The following is a 19,700-nucleotide window of genomic DNA, read 5'->3' as shown; positions in this document are numbered from 1 at the left end:
GTTTTGGAGTATGATAAGGCCGCCAAAAAGCCAATTTACTTTACGGGAGAAAAAAAATAAAATAATAATAATAATAATAATAATAATAATAATAATAAACCCTAGGGTTTCAATAGGGTCCTTGGCACCGCTGGTGCCTTGGACAGTCGGTGCCCTGGCACCGCCTGTCCTTCGCACCCTCGGTGCTCGGACCCTAATAATAAACCCTAGGGTTTCAATAGGGTCCTTGGCACCGCTGGTGCCTTGGACAGTCGGTGCCCTGGCACCGCCTGTCCTTCGCACCCTCGGTGCTCGGACCCTAATTAAAGCTGCAAGCAGCGATGGACGGGTCCTCGCATCCACGCTGGTCGTGAATCCACGCACGTCCACCAGGTGGCGCTGTGACTGAGAGTGTATGTCGGCCTCTGAAGCGCATCTGGACCAGAGTCCAATCATACATTTAAAATTTCAGCCAGACTGCAGCATGTTCAGAGCAGTTATAGAGCATTTCCTGTCTATCCACCAGGTGGCGCTGTAACTCAGAGTGTATTTCACACAGTGGATGTGATGAGGGTTGGACTCTGATCACTCATGAAAAGTTTCAGGCTGATTTGATCATGTAGAGGCCAGTTATACAGCATTTACTGTCCCTCCATCAGGTGGCGCTGCGACTGAGAGTGTCTGTTGGCCTGTAGATGTGATCAGGATTGGATTGTGATCACACATGGAAAGTTTGAGGCAGATTGGAGCATGCAGAGGAGAGTTATACAGCAGTTGATGTTTCATGGCGAAGCATCAAAACGCTGATGGTCGCCATGGCCACGCCATTTGGCTTCTGGTTAAACTTTTGATAACTTTTCCAAACCAAGTCCTGCTGTGTGGACTGACAAAATTTCAGGTCTCCTGGAATTATCCCCTAGGAGGTATTAACTCTCAAAAATGAGAAAAATCATCAAAAATCTCACAATTAATCCAAGATGGCCGACTTCCTGTTGGGTTTAGGACATGGCTCCAAGAGGCTTTTTTGTGCGTCCTGATGTGCTCTATAAGCCTCCCAAATTTCATGGATGTAGGTGAAACGTGCTGGGGGGGCTGTTTGTTAAAAATACTGTAGGGGGCGCTATAGCATGTGCAGTGCCGAGATGCATACAGTGTTGTTCCTTGGGTCAATGGTGATGTGTGTGGTAATTTTTGTGAGCATTGGAGTATTCCTAACCTGTCAGAAAGGGCTTTGTTTTTCATGGCGATATTTGGTTGCTACGGCAACAGCGTTACATGAAATGTCACACCCTTCACAGTGTGTGATTGTCAAGAGGTGAAGACTCGACTGACCAATTTCCAGCATGATATCACCAAGTTTGGGGCCATTGTACCTGAAAATATAAGGCCTTAAACTTACTATTACCAACAGGTGGCGCTATGACTTTTTCAAAATTTATGAGTGTGGATGTGTTCAGACTGGACCTGGTATCCAGCATGTGAAGTCTGAGGCAGATAGGATGTTGTTCAGCTGAGATATGAATCGTTAAATTTTCATGGCGAAACATCGAAATTGGTTTGGCCGCCACAGACACGCCCTTTGATGACAAGTCACCATTTTCACTGGGATGCATCATCAATGTGTTTAGGCTGTTGTCACTGCATTTGAAGTGAATATGATCAACCGGGTAACAATAGGGCATGAAAGTGTAAAAGATGTCTATTTCCTGAAACCACAAGGTGGCGCTATGACTGTCAATGAATATCCCTATGTGGATGACATCAGGACAGGACTGTCATCATACATGTAAAGTTTCAGGCAGATTGGAGCATGTTGAGAAGAATTAGACACCACTTCCTGTTTCATGGCGAAGGATCAGTTGTTTGAGGCTCCGCCATGGCCACACCTTTTGGCTTCTGGTTGAGTTTTTGATAACTTTTCATCAGAAAGGTCTGGTGCATGTACTGGCCAAATTTCAGTTCTCTCAGACTTATCCACTAGGAGCTATAAATTTTGACAAATGTACAGCAAATTCAAGATGGCCGACTTCCTGTTGGGTTTAGGGTGTGGCTGTGATTGACTTTTTGGTGTGTCCTGATGTGGTGCATATGCCCACCAAATATTGTAGCTGTAAATAAAACATTGTGGAAGTTGGCCTAATGACCACTGTTTCAATTTTGCAGGTGGCGCTATAGAGCCATTTTTTCACACATATGCGCAACTCCCATAAAATATCAAATTTTTCGCCAGTCCTGATGTGCACGCCAAATTTCACGCGTTTTGGTTCATGATAAGGCCGCCAAAAAGGCAAGTCATTTCCCGAGGAGCGATTAAGTTTGAAAAATTTACAGCAAATTGAAGGTGGCCGACTTCCTGTTGGGTTTAGGGCGTGGCTGTAATTGACTTTTTGGTGTGTCCAGATGTTCTGCATATGCCCACCAAATATTGTAGCTGTACATGAAACATTGTGGCAGTTGGCCTAATGACTACTTTTTCAAGTTTGCAGGTGGCGCTATAGAGCCATTTTGCCACGCACATGCGCAACTCCCATAAAATATCAAATTTTTCGCCAGTCCTGATGTGCATGCCAAATTTCACGCGTTTTGGAGTATGATAAGGCCGCCAAAAAGCCAATTTACTTTACGGGAGAAAAAAAAAAAAAAAAAAATAATAATAATAATAATAATAATAAACCCTAGGGTTTCAATAGGGTCCTTGGCACCGCTGGTGCCTTGGACAGTCGGTGCCCTGGCACCGCCTGTCCTTCGCACCCTCGGTGCTCGGACCCTAATAATTAAAGCTGCAAGCAGCGATGGACGGGTCCTCGCATCCATGCTGGTCGTGAATCCACGCACGTCCACCAGGTGGCGCTGTGACTGAGAGTGTATGTCGGCCTCTGAATCGCATCTGGACCAGAGTCCAATCATACATTTAAAATTTCAGCCAGACTGTAGCATGTTCAGAGCAGTTATAGAGCATTTCCTGTCCATCCACCAGGTGGCGCTGTAACTCAGAGTGTATTTCACACAGTGGATGTGATGAGGGTTGGACTCTGATCACTCATGAAAAGTTTCAGGCTGATTTGATCATGTAGAGGCCAGTTATACAGCATTTACTGTCCCTCCAACAGGTGGCGCTGCGACTGAGAGTGTCTGTTGGCCTGATGTGATCAGGATTGGATTGTGATCACACATGGAAAGTTTGAGGCAGATTGGAGCATGCAGAGGAGAGTTATACAGCAGTTGATGTTTCATGGCGAAGCATCAAAACGCTGATGGTCGCCATGGCCACGCCATTTGGCTTCTGGTTAAACTTTTGATAACTTTTCCAAACCAAGTCCTGCTGTGTGGACTGACAAAATTTCAGGTCTCCTGGAATTATCCCCTAGGAGGTATTAACTCTCAAAAATGAGAAAAATCATCAAAAATCTCACAATTAATCCAAGATGGCCGACTTCCTGTTGGGTTTAGGACATGGCTCCAAGAGGCTTTTTTGTGCGTCCTGATGTGCTCTATAAGCCTCCCAAATTTCATGGATGTAGGTGAAACGTGCTGGGGGGGCTGTTTGTTAAAAATACTGTAGGGGGCGCTATAGCATGTGCAGTGCCGAGATGCATACAGTGTTGTTCCTTGGGTCAATGGTGATGTGTGTGGTAATTTTTGTGAGCATTGGAGTATTCCTAACCTGTCAGAAAGGGCTTTGTTTTTCATGGCGATATTTGGTTGCTACGGCAACAGCGTTGCATGAAATGTCACACCCTTCACAGTGTGTGATTGTCAAGAGGTGAAGACTCGACTGACCAATTTCCAGCATGATATCACCAAGTTTGGGGCCATTGTACCTGAAAATATAAGGCCTTAAACTTACTATTACCAACAGGTGGCGCTATGACTTTTTCAAAATTTATGAGTGTGGATGTGTTCAGACTGGACCTGGTATCCAGCATGTGAAGTCTGAGGCAGATAGGATGTTGTTCAGCTGAGATATGAATCGTTAAATTTTCATGGCGAAACATCGAAATTGGTTTGGCCGCCACAGACACGCCCTTTGATGACAAGTCACCATTTTCACTGGGATGCATCATCAATGTGTTTAGGCTGTTGTCACTGCATTTGAAGTGAATATGATCAACCGGGTAACAATAGGGCATGAAAGTGTAAAAGATGTCTATTTCCTGAAACCACAAGGTGGCGCTATGACTGTCAATGAATATCCCTATGTGGATGACATCAGGACAGGACTGTCATCATACATGTAAAGTTTCAGGCAGATTGGAGCATGTTGAGAAGAATTAGACACCACTTCCTGTTTCATGGCGAAGGATCAGTTGTTTGAGGCTCCGCCATGGCCCACACCTTTTGGCTTCTGGTTGAGTTTTTGATAACTTTTCATCAGAAAGGTCTGGTGCATGTACTGGCCAAATTTCAGTTCTCTCAGACTTATCCACTAGGAGCTATAAATTTTGACAAATGTACAGCAAATTCAAGATGGCCGACTTCCTGTTGGGTTTAGGGTGTGGCTGTGATTGACTTTTTGGTGTGTCCTGATGTGGTGCATATGCCCACCAAATATTGTAGCTGTAAATAAAACATTGTGGAAGTTGGCCTAATGACCACTGTTTCAATTTTGCAGGTGGCGCTATAGAGCCATTTTTTCACACATATGCGCAACTCCCATAAAATATCAAATTTTTCGCCAGTCCTGATGTGCACGCCAAATTTCACGCGTTTTGGTTCATGATAAGGCCGCCAAAAAGGCAAGTCATTTCCCGAGGAGCGATTAAGTTTGAAAAATTTACAGCAAATTGAAGATGGCCGACTTCCTGTTGGGTTTAGGGCGTGGCTGTAATTGACTTTTTGGTGTGTCCAGATGTTCTGCATATGCCCACCAAATATTGTAGCTGTACATGAAACATTGTGGCAGTTGGCCTAATGACTACTTTTTCAACTTTGCAGGTGGCGCTATAGAGCCATTTTGCCACGCACATGCGCAACTCCCATAAAATATCAAATTTTTCGCCAGTCCTGATGTGCATGCCAAATTTCACGCGTTTTGGAGTATGATAAGGCCGCCAAAAAAGCCAATTACTTTACGGGAGAAAAAAAAAAAAAAAAAAAAAAAAAAATTAAAGCTGCACCAGCGATGGGGTCCTCGCACCACGCTGGTCGTGAATCCACGCACGTCCACCAGGTGGCGCTGTGACTGAGAGTGTATGTCGGCCTCTGAATCGCATCTGGACAGAGTCCATCATACATTTAAAATTTCAGCCGGACTGCAGCATGTTCAGAAGCGTTTATAGAGCATTTCCTGTCTATCCACCAGGTGGCGCTGTAACTCAGAGTGTATTTCACACAGTGGATGTGATGAGGGCTGGAACTCTGATCACTCATGAAAAGTTCAGGCTGATTTGATCATGTAGAGGCCAGTTATACAGCATTTACTGTCCCTCCATCAGGTGGCGCTGCGACTGAGAGTGTCTGTTGGCCTGTAATGTGATCAGGATTGGATTGTGATCACACATGGAAAGTTTGAGGCAGATTGGAAGCATGCAGAGGAGAGTTATACAGCAGTTGATGTTTCATGGCGAAGCATCAAAACGCTGATGGTCGCCATGGCCACGCCATTTGGCTTCTGGTTAAACTTTTGATAACTTTTCCAAACCAAGTCCTGCTGTGTGGACTGACAAAATTTCAGGTCTCCTGGAATTATCCCCTAGGAGGTATTTAACTCTCAAAAATGAGAAAAATCATCAAAATCTCACAATTAAATCCAAGAATGGCGACTTCCTGTTGGGTTTAGGACATGGCTCCGATTGACTTTTTGTGTTTCCTGATGTGCTGCATATGCCTCCCAAATTTTGTTGGCTCTCGACCAAATTCCCTCCGAGTTGGCCTGATACCACTTTTTAAAATTTTGTAGGGGCGCTAGGAGCCATTTTTGGCACACACCTCCACATGTCCTAAAAAATATGAAATTTTTCGCCAGTTCTGATGTGTGTGCAAATTTTCATGACTTTTCGAGCATGTCAGGCCCTGAAAATGCAGTTGTTTTGGCAGAACAATAATAATAATAATAAAAAACCCTAAGGTTCCAATAGGGTCCTTCGGCACCGTTGGTGCTCGGACCCTAATAATAACCGTAGGGTTTCAATAGGGTGCTACGGCACCGTTGGTGCCTTGGACAGCCGGTGCCCTTGCACCGCTGTCCTCGGCACCTCGGTGCTCGGACCCTAATTAAAGCTGTGAGCATCTTGAACGGGTCCTCGCATCCTTGCTGGTCGGCGACCCCAAGCATGTCCACCAGGCAATGCTACGACTGAGAGTATATTTAGGCCCACGGATGTCACAAAGGCTGGATTCTGAGCACACAGGTCAAATTTCAGGCAGATTGGATTATGTACAGGCTATTTATGCAGCACTTTCTGTCCATCCACCAGGTGGCGCTATCTGTGTTACTGTATATTGGTCTATGAAACTCATCAGGACTGGACTCTGATCAAACATGTTAAGTTTGAGGCAGATTGCAGCATGTACAGGGGATTTACATAAGACGTCCTGCTTCATGGCGTACATTAAAGTTCAGTTGGCCGCCATGGCCATGCCCTTTGAGTTTTGTGAACTATTTTCACAAATACTCAACCTGAAGGCGTGTAGTATATATTGTCCCAATTTCAGATGTTTTGGAGCTATTGCCTGTGAGAAATGAATTGTTGAAAATGATCAAAAACACCAAAAATCTGACATTTAATTCACAATAGCGGACTCCTGTTGGGTTTAGAGAATGACTCCAAAGACTTTTTGTTTGCAATGACGTTTTACATATGCATGCCAAATTTCATAGTCATAGGTGAAAGTCTGTGTGGAGGCTTTTTTAAAAAATTCTGTAGGGGGCGCTATGACACATACTGTGGATGTATTTTGGCCTATAAATGTGATCAGGACAGGACTGTGTTCAATCATGTGAGGTCTGACGTAGACTGGGAGCATGCAGAGGATAGTTAGGGTAGCACTTGATGTTTCATGGCAAACCATCAAAATTCTGGAGGTCGCCATGTCCACACCCTTTAACTCTGGAAGAATCTTTTATAACTTTTGATCATAACATTGTGTTGTATATCCTGGCAAAATTTCAGGTCTCTAGCAGTTAAACCCTAGGAGGAGTTCGCTCTCAAAAATTAAAAAATAGAGAAATTTGTCCACTTAATTCAAAATGGTGGACTTCCTGTTGGGTTTAGGGGATGGCTCCAAGAGGCTTTTTTGTGCGTTCTGATGTGCTCTATATGTCTCCCAAATTTTGAGGATGTAGGTGAAACGTGCTGCCGGGGCTGTTTATTAAACATACTGTAGGGGGCGCAATAGCACATGCCCTGCAGAGATGTATACATTCTTATTCCTGGAGAAGACAGTGATGTGTGTGTAAATTTTGGTGAGCTGTTGAACATTCTAAGCCTGTCAAAAAGTACTTTGTTTGTCACAAAAACAACGCGTTGCCACGGCAACAGCATTTCATCAAATATCAAAATCTTCACACTGTGGTATTGTCTGAGGGTGAAGAATCAGCTGACCAATTTTCAGAATGATATGACAAAGTTTGGAGCAATGATGTGTGCAAATGTAATTTCTAAACTGCTTGTTACCAAGAGGTGGCGCTATGACTTTTTCTAAATTTTTCAGTGTGGATGTCCTCAAACTGGTTCTGGTGTCCAGCACATGAAGTTTGGGGCAGATAGGATCCTTTGCAGCTGAGATGTGAACACTTCAATTTTATGGTGAAACATCAAACTTTGCCGTCCCGCCACAGACACGCCTTTTCATCACACGTCACCATTTTTTCTGTGCTTAATCATCAATGTGTTCAGGCTTATGTCACAACATCTGAGGTGAATCTGAGCAACAGGCTAAGAATAGTACATGAAAGTCTAAAAAATGTCAAATTCTTGATACCACAAGGTGGAGCTGTGACTGTGAATGAATCTTGCTGTATGGATGTCATCGAGGCAGGTCTGTGATCATACATGTAAAGTTTCATTCAGATCGGAGCATGTTCAGGAGAGTTAGACAGCATTTCCTGTTTCATGGCGAAGGATCAAATTTCGACAGGCCGCCACGACCACACCCTTTAACTATGGAGGAAGATTTTGATAACTTTTTCTCAGGAAGGTCTGCTGTATGTACTGGCAAAATTTCAGATCGCTCAGACTTTTCCCCGAGGAGGAGTTCATCATAGATTTTGTACAGTTAACGCATGATGGCGCACTTCCTGTTGGGTGTAGAGCATGGCTGTGATTGAGTTTTTTGTGTTTCCTGATGTGCTGCATATGCCTCCCAAATTTTTTAGCTCTCGGCCAAATTCCCTCCGAGTTGCCCTAATACCACTTTTTAAAATTTTGCAGGGGGCGCTATGGAGCCATTTTGCCACACACCTCCACATGCCCTAAAAAATATGAAATTTTTCGCCAGTTCTGATGTGTGTGCAAATTTTCATGACTTTTCGAGCATGTTCAGGCCCTGAAAAATGCAGTTGTTTTGGCAGAATAATAATAATAATAATAATAAAAAACCCTAAGGTTCCAATAGGGTCCTTCGGCACCGTTGGTGCTCGGACCCTAATAATTAACCGTAGGGTTTCAATAGGGTCCTACGGCACCGTTGGTGCCTTGGACAGCCGGTGCCCTTGCACCGCCTGTCCTCGGCACCTCGGTGCTCGGACCCTAATTAAAGCTGTGAGCATCTTTGAACGGGTCCTCGCATCCTTGCTGGTCGGCGACCCCAAGCATGTCCACCAGGCAATGCTACGACTGAGAGTATATTTAGGCCCACGGATGTCACAAAGGCTGGATTCTGAGCACACAGGTCAAATTTCAGGCAGATTGGATTATGTACAGGCTATTTATGCAGCACTTTCTGTCCATCCACCAGGTGGCGCTATCTGTGTTACTGTATATTGGTCTATGAAACTCATCAGGACTGGACTCTGATCAAACATGTTAAGTTTGAGGCAGATTGCAGCATGTACAGGGGATTTACATAAGACGTCCTGCTTCATGGCGTAACATTAAAGTTCAGTTGGCCGCCATGGCCATGCCCTTTGAGTTTTGTGAACTATTTTCACAAATACTCAACCTGAAGGCGTGTAGTATATATTGTCCCAATTTCAGATGTTTTGGAGCTATTGCCTGTGAGAAATGAATTGTTGAAAATGATCAAAAACACCAAAAATCTGACATTTAATTCACAATAGCGGACTTCCTGTTGGGTTTAGAGAATGACTCCAAGAGACTTTTTTGTTTGCACTGACGTTTTACATATGCATGCCAAATTTCATAGTCATAGGTGAAAGTCTGTGTGGAGGCTTTTTAAAAAAATTCTGTAGGGGGCGCTATGACACATACTGTGGATGTATTTTGGCCTATAAATGTGATCAGGACAGGACTGTGTTCAATCATGTGGGGTCTGAGGTAGACTGGAGCATGCAGAGGATAGTTAGGTAGCACTTGATGTTTCATGGCAAACCATCAAAATTCTGGAGGTCGCCATGTCCACACCCTTTAACTCTGGAAGAATCTTTTAATAACTTTTGATCATAACATTGTGTTGTATATCCTGGCAAAATTTCAGGTCTCTAGCAGTTAAACCCTAGGAGGAGTTCGCTCTCAAAAATTAAAAAAATAGAGAAAATTTGTCCACTTAATTCAAAATGGTGGACTTCCTGTTGGGTTTAGGGGATGGCTCCAAGAGGCTTTTTTGTGCGTTCTGATGTGCTCTATATGTCTCCCAAATTTTGAGGATGTAGGTGAAACGTGCTGCCGGGGCTGTTTATTAAACATACTGTAGGGGGCGCAATAGCACATGCCCTGCAGAGATGTATACATTCTTATTCCTGGAGAAGACAGTGATGTGTGTGTAAATTTTGGTGAGCTGTTGAACATTCTAAGCCTGTCAAAAAGTACTTTGTTTGTCACAAAAACAACGCGTTGCCACGGCAACAGCATTTCATCAAATATCAAAATCTTCACACTGTGGTATTGTCTGGGGGTGAAGAATCAGCTGACCAATTTTCAGAAGGATATGACAAAGTTTGGAGCAATGATGTGTGCAAATGTAATTTCTAAACTGCTTGTTACCAAGAGGTGGCGCTATGACTTTTTCTAAATTTTTCAGTGTGGATGTCCTCAAACTGGTTCTGGTGTCCAGCACATGAAGTTTGGGGCAGATAGGATCCTTTGCAGCTGAGATGTGAACACTTCAATTTTTATGGTGAAACATCAAACTTTGCCGTCCCGCCACAGACACGCCTTTTCATCACACGTCACCATTTTTTCTGTGCTTAATCATCAATGTGTTCAGGCTTATGTCACAACATCTGAGGTGAATCTGAGCAACAGGCTAAGAATAGTACATGAAAGTCTAAAAAATGTCAAATTCTTGATACCACAAGGTGGAGCTGTGACTGTGAATGAATCTTGCTGTATGGATGTCATCGAGGCAGGTCTGTGATCATACATGTAAAGTTTCATTCAGATCGGAGCATGTTCAGGAGAGTTAGACAGCATTTCCTGTTTCATGGCGAAGGATCAAATTTCGACAGGCCGCCACGACCACACCCTTTAACTATGGAGGAAGATTTTGATAACTTTTTCTCAGGAAGGTCTGCTGTATGTACTGGCAAAATTTCAGATCGCTCAGACTTTTCCCCTAGGAGGAGTTGATCATAGATTTTGTACAGTTAACGCATGATGGCGCACTTCCTGTTGGGTGTAGAGCATGGCTGTGATTGACTTTTTTGTGTTTCCTGATGTGCTGCATATGCCTCCCAAATTTTGTTGCTCTCGACCAAATTCCCTCCGAGTTGGCCTAATACCACTTTTTAAAATTTTGTAGGGGGCGCTAGGGAGCCATTTTTGCACACACCTCCACATGTCCTAAAAAATATGAAATTTTTCGCCAGTTCTGATGTGTGTGCAAATTTTCATGACTTTTCGAGCATGTTCAGGCCCTGAAAAATGCAGTTGTTTTGGCAGAACAATAATAATAATAATTAAAGCTGCGAGCAGCATTGAACGGGTCCTCGCATCCTTGCTGGTCGGCGACCCCAAGCATGTCCACCAGGCAATGCTGCGACAAAGTGTATTTAGGCTCATGGATGTAACGAGGACTGGATTCTGAGCACTCAGGTCAAATTTCAGACAGATTGGAGCATGTACAGACTATTTTTGCAGCACTTTGTGTCCATCCACCAGGTGGCACTATGTCTGTGACTGTATAGTGGTCTATGAAACTCATCAGGACTGGACTCTGATCAAACATGTAAAGTTTGAGGTAGATTACAGCATGTACAGGGGATTTACACAAGACGTCCTGCTTCATGGCGTAACATTAAAGTTCAGTTGGCCGCCATGGCCATGCCCTTTGAGTTTTGTGCACAATTTTCCCAAATATGCAACCTGAAGGCGTTTCTTATATATTGTCCCAATTTCAGATGTTTTGGAGCTATTGCCTGTGAGAAATGAATTGTTGAAAATGATCAAAAACACCAAAAATCTGACATTTAATTCAAAATAGCGGACTTCCTGTTGGGTTTAGAGAATGACTCCAAGAGACTTTTTTGTTTGCACTGACGTGTTACATATGCATGCCAAATTTCATAGTCCTCGGTGAAAGTCTGTGTGGAGGCTATTTTTAAAAATTCTGTAGGGGGCGCTATGACACATACTGTGGATGTATTTTGGCCTGTAAATGTGATCAGGACAGGACTGTGTTTAATCATGTGAGGTCTGAGGTAGATTGGAGCATGCAGAGGATAGTTAGGTAGCACTTGATGTTTCATGGCGAACCATCAAAATTCTGGAGGTCGCCATGTCCACACCCTTTGACTCTGCAAGAAGCCTTTGATAACTTTTGATCATAACATCGTGTTGTATATCCTGGCAAAATTTCAGCTCTCTAGACCTTAACCCCGAGGAGGAGTTCGCTCTCAAAAATGAAAAAAATACAGAAATTTTATCCACTTAATTCAAAATGGCGGACTTCCTGTTGAGTTTAGGGGATGGCTCCAAGAGGCTTTTTTGTGTGTCCTGGTGTGCTCTATAGGCCTCCCAAATTTTGTGGATGCAGGTGAAACATGCTGCCGGGGCTGTTTATTAAACATACTGCAGGGGGCGCTATAGCACATGCCCTGCAGAGATGCATACAGTGTTATTCCTTGAGACGACTGTGATGTGTGTGTAAATTTTGGTGAGCTGTTGAACATTCTAAGCCTGTCAAAAAGTACTTTGTTTGTCACAAAAACAACGCGTTGCCACGGCAACAGCATTTCATCAAAAATCAAAATCTTCACACTGTGGTATTGTCTGGGGGTGAAGAATTAGCTGACCAATTTTCAGAATGATATGACAAAGTTTGGAGCAATGGTGTGTGCAAATGTAATTTCTAAACTGCTTGTTACCAAGAGGTGGCGCTATGACTTTTTCTAAATTTTTCAGTGTGGATGTCCTCAAACTGGTTCTGGTGTCCAGCACATGAAGTTTGGGGCAGATAGGATCCTTTGCAGCTGAGATATGAACACTTCAATTTTCATGGCGAAACATCAAACTTTGCCGTCCCGCCACAGACACGCCTTTTCATCACACGTCACCATTTTTTCTGTGCTTCATCATCAATGTGTTCAGGCTTATGTCACAACATCTGAGGTGAATCTGAGCAACAGGCTAAGAATAGTACATGAAAGTCTAAAAAATGTCAAATTCTTGATACCACAAGGTGGCGCTGTGACTGTGAATGAATCTTGCTGTATGGATGTCATCGAGGCAGGTCTGTGATCATACATGTAAAGTTTCATTCAGATCGGAGCATGTTCAGGAGAGTTAGACAGCATTTCCTGTTTCATGGCGAAGGATCAAATTTCGACAGGCCGCCACGACCACACCCTTTAACTATGGAGGAAGATTTTGATAACTTTTTCTCAGGAAGGTCTGCTGTATGTACTGGCAAAATTTCAGATCGCTCAGACTTTTCCCCTAGGAGGAGTTCATCATAGATTTTGTACAGTTAACGCATGATGGCGCACTTCCTGTTGGGTGTAGAGCATGGCTGTGATTGACTTTTTTGTGTTTCCTGATGTGCTGCATATGTCTCCCAAATTTTTTAGCTCTCGGCCAAATTCCCTCCGAGTTGGCCTAATACCACTTTTTAAAATTTTGTAGGGGGCGCTATGGAGCCATTTTGTCATACACTACCACAATTCCTTTAGAATATAAAATTTTTCACCAGTTCTGGTGTGTGTACAAATTTTCATGAGTTTTTGAGCATGTTTAGGCCCTCAAAAATGCAGTTGTTCTGAGAGACAAATAATAATAATAATAATAATAATAATAATAATAATAATAATAATAAACCGGAGGGTTCCAATAGGGTCCTACGGCACCGTTGGTGCCTTGGACAGCCGGTGCCCTTGCACCGCCTGTCCTCGGCACCTCGGTGCTCGGACCCTAATAATAATAATAATAATAATAAACCGTAGGGTTTCAATAGTGTCCTACGGCACCGTTGGTGCCTTGGACAGCCGGTGCCCTTGCACCGCCTGTCCTCGGCACCTCGGTGCTCGGACCCTAATAAACTGTAGGGTTTCAATAGGGTCATACGGCACCGTTGGTGCCTTGGACAGCCGGTGCCCTTGCACCGCCTGTCCTCGGCACCTCGGTGCTCGGACCCTAATAATAATAATTAAAGCTGCGAGCAGCGTTGAACGGGTCCTCGCATACTTCCTGGTCGGCGACCCCAAGCATCTCCACCAGGCAATGCTACGACTGAGAGTGTATTTAGGCCCATGAATGTCACAAAGGCTGGATTCTGAGCACACAGGTCAAATTTCAGGCAGATTTGAGCATGTACAGGCTATTTATGCAGCACTTTCTGTCCATCCACCAGGTGGCGCTATCTCTGTGACTGTATGTTGGTCTATGAAACTCATCAGGACTGGACTCTGATCAAACATGTAAAGTTTGAGGCGGATTGCAGCGTGTACAGGGGATTTACACAAGACGTCCTGCTTCATGGCGTAACATTAAACTTCAGCTGCCCGCCATGGCCACGCCCTTGGAGTTTTATGAACAATTTTCGCAAATATGCAAGACGTGTCTTATATATTTTCCCAAATTCAGATGTTTTGGAGCTATTGCCTGTGAGAAATGAATTGTTGAAAATGATCAAAAACACCAAAAATCTGACATTTAATTCAAAATAGCAGACTTCCTGTTGGGTTTAGAGAATGACTCCAAGAGACTTTTTTGTTTGCACTGATGTGCTACATATGCATGTCAAATTTCATAGTCATTGGTGAAAGTCTGTGTGGAGGCCATTTTTTAAATGCTGTAGGGGGCGCTATGGTATATGCTGTGGATATATTTTGGCCTATAAATGTGATCAGGACAGGACTGTGTTTAATCATGTGAGGTCTGAGGTAGATTGGAGCATGCAGAGGATAGTTAGGTAGCACTTGATGTTTCATGGCGAACCATCAAAATTCTGAAGGTCGCCATGTCCACACCCTTTGACTCTGCAAGAATCCTTTGATAACTTTTGATCATAACATCGTGTTGTATATCCTGGCAAAATTTCAGCTCTCTAGACCTTAACCCCGAGGAGGAGTTCGCTCTCAAAAATGAAAAAAATACAGAAATTTTATCCACTTAATTCAAAATGGCGGACTTCCTGTTGAGTTTCGGGGATGGCTCCAAGAGGCTTTTTTGTGTGTCCTGGTGTGCTCTATAGGCCTCCCAAATATTGTGGATGTAGGTGAAACATGCTGCCGGGGCTGTTTATTAAACATACTGCAGGGGGCGCTATAGCACATGCCCTGCAGAGATGCATACAGTGTTATTCCTTGAGACGACTGTGATGTGTGTGTAAATTTTGGTGAGCTGTTGAACATTCTAAGCCTGTCAAAAAGTACTTTGTTTGTCACAAAAACAACGCGTTGCCACGGCAACAGCATTTCATCAAATATCAAAATCTTCACACTGTGGTATTGTCTGGGGGTGAAGAATTAGCTGACCAATTTTCAGAATGATATGACAAAGTTTGGAGCAATGATGTGTGCAAATGTAATTTCTAAACTGCTTGTTACCAAGAGGTGGCGCTATGACTTTTTCTAAATTTTTCAGTGTGGATGTCCTCAAACTGGTTCTGGTGTCCAGCACATGAAGTTTGGGGCAGATAGGATCCTTTGCAGCTGAGATATGAACACTTCAATTTTCATGGCGAAACATCAAACTTTGCCGTCCCGCCACAGACACGCCTTTTCATCACACGTCACCATTTTTTCTGTGCTTCATCATCAATGTGTTCAGGCTTATGTCACAACATCTGAGGTGAATCTGAGCAACAGGCTAAGAATAGTACATGAAAGTCTAAAAAATGTCAAATTCTTGATACCACAAGGTGGCGCTGTGACTGTGAATGAATCTTGCTGTATGGATGTCATCGAGGCAGGTCTGTGATCATACATGTAAAGTTTCATTCAGATCGGAGCATGTTCAGGAGAGTTAGACAGCATTTCCTGTTTCATGGCGAAGGATCAAATTTCGACAGGCCGCCACGACCACACCCTTTAACTATGGAGGAAGATTTTGATAACTTTTTCTCAGGAAGGTCTGCTGTATGTACTGGCAAAATTTCAGATCGCTCAGACTTTTCCCCGAGGAGGAGTTCATCATAGATTTTGTACAGTTAACGCATGATGGCGCACTTCCTGTTGGGTGTAGAGCATGGCTGTGATTGACTTTTTTGTGTTTCCTGATGTGCTGCATATGCCTCCCAAATTTTTTAGCTCTCGGCCAAATTCCCTCCGAGTTGGCCTAATACCACTTTTTAAAATTTTGTAGGGGGCGCTATGGAGCCATTTTGTCATACACTACCACAATTCCTTTAGAATATAAAATTTTTCACCAGTTCTGGTGTGTGTACAAATTTTCATGAGTTTTTGAGCATGTTTAGGCCCTCAAAAATGCAGTTGTTCTGAGAGACAAATAATAATAATAATAATAATAATAATAATAAACCGTAGGGTTTCAATAGGGTCCTACGGCACCGTTGGTGCCTTGGACAGCCGGTGCCCTTGCACCGCCTGTCCTCGGCACCTCGGTGCTCGGACCCTAATTAAAGCTGCAAGCAGCGATGGACGGGTCCTCGCATCCACGCTGGTCGTGAATCCACGCACGTCCACCAGGTGGCGCTGTGACTGAGAGTGTATGTCGGCCTCTGAATCGCATCTGGACCAGAGTCCAATCATACATTTAAAATTTCAGCCAGACTGTAGCATGTTCAGAGCAGTTATAGAGCATTTCCTGTCTATCCACCAGGTGGCGCTGTAACTCAGAGTGTATTTCACACAGTGGATGTGATGAGGGTTGGACTCTGATCACTCATGAAAAGTTTCAGGCTGATTTGATCATGTAGAGGCCAGTTATACAGCATTTACTGTCCCTCCATCAGGTGGCGCTGCGACTGAGAGTGTCTGTTGGCCTGTAGATGTGATCAGGATTGGATTGTGATCACACATGGAAAGTTTGAGGCAGATTGGAGCATGCAGAGGAGAGTTATACAGCAGTTGATGTTTCATGGCGAAGCATCAAAACGCTGATGGTCGCCATGGCCACGCCATTTGGCTTCTGGTTAAACTTTTGATAACTTTTCATCACCAAGTCCTGCTGTGTGGACTGACAAAATTTCAGGTCTCCTGGAATTATCCCCGAGGAGGTATTAACTCTCAAAAATGAGAAAAATCATCAAAAATCTCACAATTAATCCAAGATGGCCGACTTCCTGTTGGGTTTAGGACATGGCTCCAAGAGGCTTTTTTGTGCGTCCTGATGTGCTCTATAAGCCTCCCAAATTTCATGGATGTAGGTGAAACGTGCTGGGGGGGCTGTTTGTTAAAAATACTGTAGGGGGCGCTATAGCATGTGCAGTGCCGAGATGCATACAGTGTTGTTCCTTGGGTCAATGGTGATGTGTGTGGTAATTTTTGTGAGCATTGGAGTATTCCTAACCTGTCAGAAAGGGCTTTGTTTTTCATGGCGATATTTGGTTGCTACGGCAACAGCGTTACATGAAATGTCACACCCTTCACAGTGTGTGATTGTCAAGAGGTGAAGACTCGACTGACCAATTTCCAGCATGATATCACCAAGTTTGGGGCCATTGTACCTGAAAATATAAGGCCTTAAACTTACTATTACCAACAGGTGGCGCTATGACTTTTTCAGAATTTATGAGTGTGGATGTGTTCAGACTGGACCTGGTATCCAGCATGTGAAGTCTGAGGCAGATAGGATGTTGTTCAGCTGAGATATGAATCGTTAAATTTTCATGGCGAAACATCGAAATTGGTTTGGCCGCCACAGACACGCCCTTTGATGACAAGTCACCATTTTCACTGGGATGCATCATCAATGTGTTTAGGCTGTTGTCACTGCATTTGAAGTGAATATGATCAACCGGGTAACAATAGGGCATGAAAGTGTAAAAGATGTCTATTTCCTGAAACCACAAGGTGGCGCTATGACTGTCAATGAATATCCCTATGTGGATGACATCAGGACAGGACTGTCATCATACATGTAAAGTTTCAGGCAGATTGGAGCATGTTGAGAAGAATTAGACATCACTTCCTGTTTCATGGCGAAGGATCAGTTGTTTGAGGCTCCGCCATGGCCACACCTTTTGGCTTCTGGTTGAGTTTTTGATAACTTTTCATCAGAAAGGTCTGGTGCATGTACTGGCCAAATTTCAGTTCTCTCAGACTTATCCACTAGGAGCTATAAATTTTGACAAATGTACAGCAAATTCAAGATGGCCGACTTCCTGTTGGGTTTAGGGTGTGGCTGTGATTGACTTTTTGGTGTGTCCTGATGTGGTGCATATGCCCACCAAATATTGTAGCTGTAAATAAAACATTGTGGAAGTTGGCCTAATGACCACTGTTTCAATTTTGCAGGTGGCGCTATAGAGCCATTTTTTCACACATATGCGCAACTCCCATAAAATATCAAATTTTTCGCCAGTCCTGATGTGCACGCCAAATTTCACGCGTTTTGGTTCATGATAAGGCCGCCAAAAAGGCAAGTCATTTCCCGAGGAGCGATTAAGTTTGAAAAATTTACAGCAAATTGAAGGTGGCCGACTTCCTGTTGGGTTTAGGGCGTGGCTGTAATTGACTTTTTGGTGTGTCCAGATGTTCTGCATATGCCCACCAAATATTGTAGCTGTACATGAAACATTGTGGCAGTTGGCCTAATGACTACTTTTTCAAGTTTGCAGGTGGCGCTATAGAGCCATTTTGCCACGCACATGCGCAACTCCCATAAAATATCAAATTTTTCGCCAGTCCTGATGTGCATGCCAAATTTCACGCGTTTTGGAGTATGATAAGGCCGCCAAAAAGCCAATTTACTTTACGGGAGAAAAAAAAAAAAAAAAAAAATAATAATAATAATAATAATAAACCCTAGGGTTTCAATAGGGTCCTTGGCACCGCTGGTGCCTTGGACAGTCGGTGCCCTGGCACCGCCTGTCCTTCGCACCCTCGGTGCTCGGACCCTAATAATAATAATAATAATAAACCCTAGGGTTTCAATAGGGTCCTTGGCACCGCTGGTGCCTTGGACAGTCGGTGCCCTGGCACCGCCTGTCCTTCGCACCCTCGGTGCTCGGACCCTAATAATAAACCCTAGGGTTTCAATAGGGTCCTTGGCACCGCTGGTGCCTTGGACAGTCGGTGCCCTGGCACCGCCTGTCCTTCGCACCCTCGGTGCTCGGACCCTAACTATAACTTTTACTACTGGTAGTGTCTACAGATACGGACCCGTACCCGTCGCCTGTAGGCTACGGATACGGCACTTTCCATTTGCCAGACAGATACGGACCCGTACCCGAGTCAAGAAGCTGCTAACCACTGCAAACTGTTGAAAGGTAAGCAAAACTTCAGTGTACCGCCGGCGGTACACCTACTAATTTGCATAGGAATTTCAAGAATGTCCGACGGCTGCAAACGCGATTATACAAACACTGTACGCTGATGGAAAGCTTAGATTCTCATGAATCCGCCGGTATAAACCACTTTCAGATGCGATTACCACAGCGGGTGAGAAAAACACATTTGTCCGACAAAAACGAATATCCATCCATCCGTTCTCTATACATGGCTTCAACGCACACAGCGCGACTCACATTTCCGGGTTCATTATTACACACAGATGAAAATATTCCACAAAAAACGGCCATAATCCAACCTTTTTGTCACACAATGGGAGTATGAACCCAAGCAGCAGGCATACACAGGCAGGTGAGATTAGATAGGATTTAATAAGAACAAAACAACTACTTAAATAAGGAAGCAGGTGGCAAACAACAAGGAAATTTAACTAACTAAATAATCAACAGAAAGCGGACCTGACGGCTGGGGTTAAACACAAAATAAAACAAGGTTAAATAATAAGGGGAAGGAGGCTTACTGAGTCCAGTCCAGAGTCAAACAGTGGTACAGAGTCCAAGGGGAAAACAGAGTCCGGGGAGTGACGTGCATCAATGGAGATCAGAGTGAAGCGGCTGGCAGGACGCGAGTGTAGCATGGAGGGTGAGACAATGAGCCGGCAATCAGCTGTGAGTGGAGCCGGGCTTTTATCTGATGCTGATCAGTCATTTGTGCCAGCTGTGTAGAGCAGCACAGCTGATTGCCATCTGGC

The 19,700-nt window shown here is 43.9% G+C and overlaps 1 long non-coding RNA gene across 1 annotated transcript; it reads left to right on the top strand.

The window, feature by feature from the left end:
• The first annotated feature begins 80 nt into the window (after positions 1-80).
• Positions 81-18,386, top strand: LOC127530781 (uncharacterized). The gene is made up of 3 exons (XR_007937430.1): positions 81-372; positions 2,824-3,089; positions 16,450-18,386. It is a non-coding gene; the product is annotated as an uncharacterized LOC127530781 (long non-coding RNA).
• The last annotated feature ends 1,314 nt before the right edge of the window (positions 18,387-19,700 follow it).

The sequence above is a fragment of the Acanthochromis polyacanthus genome, chromosome 1 (assembly GCF_021347895.1).
Source record: "Acanthochromis polyacanthus isolate Apoly-LR-REF ecotype Palm Island chromosome 1, KAUST_Apoly_ChrSc, whole genome shotgun sequence".
Taxonomy (NCBI): Eukaryota; Metazoa; Chordata; class Actinopteri; family Pomacentridae; genus Acanthochromis; species Acanthochromis polyacanthus.
This window is presented reverse-complemented; position numbering and strand designations above follow the sequence as displayed.